We start from the raw sequence: 3,980 nt of genomic DNA on the forward strand, positions 1-3,980 counted from the left end.
TAGGGTCGAGATAGCCCCTAACCTAATCCGTGATGTATATTTATAGTCCACCCCTAGTCTAATTTCAGACCAAATCCCTAAATTCTAGGGATCCTCCCAGCCGCCGCCGCCGCACTCATTCCCCAACATCGGGATCCCCATCGCTCGAACCAAATCCATCTCCTCCTCATTTTCACCACAAACCCAACCAGCGAGCTCCTGCTCCTCTTGATCCATCCTCACGCCCCTCCGCGGTTGGGCCCGAGTAGGATCACCCAGAGCCGTAGCTCTGCCGCCATCAGGCTAGGACCTCCCGTCGCCCGCAGCCTCCTCGATCTGTTCTGGATCGGGAAAAGAGCTCCCAGGTCGCTCAATCCAGGAGGCCTGGCCTCCCATCGCTTGCCGGCGCCTCAACCGGACCAGGACCGCGTCACCCTGCCCTTCTCCTTCCTCCCTTCGTCTCCTCCTCTCATCTTCCTCGTTCTTCTCCTGCAACAGGTGCTCCTTGCACCATGGATGCCGCCATGGAGGCCGTCCTTCTCCACCGCACTGTGACGACCTCCCACTCCTGGCACCCCTTCCTCAACCGCGCCTGCAACCCCTGCCTCCCTCGCTCCGCAAGCCTCGTCGTGGGTCAACCGCGTCCGCTGCCATGGACGTCGTCGTCGAGCCATCGGTGCATCGGGCTCCACCGGCAAAGTCCACCAGGGCCTCAGGCATGGCGTGCCCTCCTCCATGCGCTACCCTGCCGGACCTCTCCTGCAGCCCGAGCTCCTCTCCCTCGCGCGCCAAGTTCGCCGGCGTCGCTCTCCTACATCGCCGCTGCCTTCGCTTGTCTCGCCGTCGCCAAGTCCATGTCGCCGCGCTACTTCCCCTGCTTCGAGCAGGACGGGACGACGCGTCCCTGCTCCTCGCGTTGACCGCGCCGCGGCCCAACTACTTCCATGCCTCTCCATCTAGAGCGCCAAGGCCCAGCGCATCCCGGCCCAGTGCAGGGCCCCTGCCGGCCTATCCCCCTCCTCAAACAGGCCGAAGCCCATGGGTGAGGCCACCGCCACCTGCTCTTGTTTTTTTCGCTTGATGGGCCGGCCAGATTCGGCCCAGTTCCTGTTTTTTTCAGATCTGCGATTTTAGCAATTTTCCAGAGAGTGCCAGTTTTACAGAAAAGTCCCCCTAGTTCATGCATTTAATAACTCACTAACCGTGCATCGGATTAAAATGTTTTATATATGAAACTTTCTTAGAATTTTGTCTAGATTCATAATATGCAACTTTCATCTATGTTTGAAATGTTTAAAATGCTATTTGTTTAAATTTGTTTAAATAACTTGCTAAAATGATTTATTTCATAACTAAATAACCGTAACTCGGAATTTAATAAACTTTATATGTAAATGGGGTAGAAAAATGCCTAGTTTAACATGATGGCTTTACTTTTCATGTTTAATAACTCTAAAATATGGTTTAGGGAAGAACAGTACCAAACCGTAAAATATGCACATGAGGTTTTTCTGGAATTGTTGTTTGTTGTTCCCGGCCTCATTTAAACTTGACTAGATAGGTAGTTTTCATTTGCTTCACCCCTTGCCATGTTAATCAACATTTAATATTGTTGGGTACATAAACGAGATTGAACTAAATAACTTGTTGTGGTGTTTCGTCAATATGCAACTCGTTGCATATTGAGCTCCACTTAATTTGTACGGTTGCTTGTGCATTTTGTCATGCCAGGCTTCATTAAACCGGACATGCATCATATTGTTGTGCATCATGCCATGGTGTTGTAGTAGTTTGTTTACTATGTTGTGTGCTTCTTTCCGGTGTTGCTTCTTCGGGTTGGTTCCGATAACATCGTGTTGTGAGGATCCGTTCGACCACGTCCGTTTGTCTTCTTCATGGACTCGTTCTTCTTCCTTGCGGGATTTCAGGCAAGATGACCATACCCTCGAAATCACTTCTATCTTTTCTTGCTAGTTGCTCGCTCTTTTGCTATGCCCATGTTGCGATACCTACCACTTGCTTATCATGCCTCCCATATTGTTCAACCAAGCCTCTAACCCACCTTGTCCTAGCAAACCGTTGTTTGGCTATGTTACTGCTTTGGTCAGCCTCTCTTATAGCGTTGTTAGTTGCAGGTGAAGATTGAAGTTTGTTCCTTGTTGGAACATGGAGATGTTGTTCCTTGTTGGAACATGTTTATTTGTTGGGATATCACAATATCTCTTATTTAATTAATGCATCTATATACTTGGTAAAGGGTGGAAGGCTCGGCCTTATGCCTGGTGTTTTGTTCCACTCTTGCCGCCCTAGTTTCCGTCATATCGGTGTTATGTTCCCGGATTTTGCGTTCCTTACGCGGTTGGGTATAATGGGAACCCCTTGACAGTTCACTTTGAATAAAACTCCTCCAGCAAGGCCCAACCTTGGTTTTATCATTCACCACCTAGCCTTTTTCCCTTGGGTTAGGCCAGCTAAAGGGTCATCTTATTTTAAAGCCCCCCCCCGGGCCAGTGCTTGTCTAAGTGTTGGTCCGAACTGAGTAGACCGCGGGGCCACCTCAGGGAAACTTGAGGGATGGTTTTACTCGTAGGATGTCTCATTCGGTGTTGCCCTGAGAATGAGATATGTGCAGCTCCCATCAGGATGTCGGCGCATCGGGCGGCTTTGCTGGACTTGTTTTACCATTGTCGAAATGTCTTGTAAATGGGATTCCGAGTCTGATCGGGTCTTCCCACTAGAAGGAATATCCTTCGTTGACCGTGAGAGCTTGTGATGGTCTAAGTTGGGACACCCCTGCAGGGATTTGAACTTTCGAAAGCCATGCCCGCGGTTATGGGCATATGGGAATTTGTTAACGTCTGGTTGTAGAAAACCTGAAGTTGGCCTTAATTAAAATACATCAACCGCATGTGTAACCATGATGGTGTCTTTCCGGCGGAGTCCGGGAAGTGAACATGGTGTTGGAGTTATGCTTGACATAGGTTGCTTTAGGATCACTTCTTGATCATACTTTCTCGAACGTGATTTGCCTTCTCTTCTCGCTCTCATTTGCGTATGTTAGCCACCATATATGCTAGTCGCTTGCTACAGCTCCACCTCATACCTTTGCCTTACCTATAAGCTTAAATAGTCTTGATCGCGAGGGTGTGAGATTGCTGAGTCCCCGTGACTCACAGATACTTCCAAAACCAGCTTGCAGGTGTTGATGAGTCCGTGCAGTTGATGCAACCAAGCTCAAGGAGGAGCTCGATGAAGATCTTGTCCTTCGTGTTGTTTCGTTTCCAGTTGATCAGTAGTGGAGCCCAGTCGGGACGATTGGGGACCTTGCCGCATTTGGGGTTCTTCTTTTATTTTGGTTCCATAGTCGGACCTTGATTCTATTTGGTTGATGTAATGCTTTATTCATGTATTGTGTGATGTGGCGATTGTAAGCCAGCTATGTATCTCTTTCCCTTACGTATTACATGGGTTGTGTGAAGATTACCTCACTTGCGACATTGCTTTCAATGCGGTTATGCCTCTAAGTCGTGCTTCGACCGTGGGAGATATAGCCGCATCGAGGGCGTTACAACACCGTGACCCTTAGCCGATGTATCGGTGCCTGGAGGCAGTAGTGCGACTTTATTACCTTCACTTAGCCATAGGAGCTTGACTGCGGTGGCTAGTTTTGTGACATTCGGTAGAGCCAAGGCATATGCCTTTTATCATGTGGTTGTGTAAAGACAAACCCTTCGTGTAACACCGGGTAATAACCATTGATTTTTATTATCATACTCGTCATCGGATTGCCGACCAGTTCTGACGTTTTATGACAGTCAGTTTTCGGCTTTCTCCATTGAGGTACTTAACTAGGCTAGCCAGAAGTACAATTGCAGTGGTTCTCCCTTTAGCTCCTTAGCCGAACATAGCGGAAGGTAAGAAGGTAAGCACAGGAGCAGGGCAACCCTACTATTGACCTTAGACATAATTCGGAACCGATGCATATAATGCAATACCGAAGA

This window comes from Triticum aestivum, chromosome 5A, assembly GCF_018294505.1.
Source record: "Triticum aestivum cultivar Chinese Spring chromosome 5A, IWGSC CS RefSeq v2.1, whole genome shotgun sequence".
NCBI lineage: Eukaryota > Viridiplantae > Streptophyta > Magnoliopsida > Poales > Poaceae > Triticum > Triticum aestivum.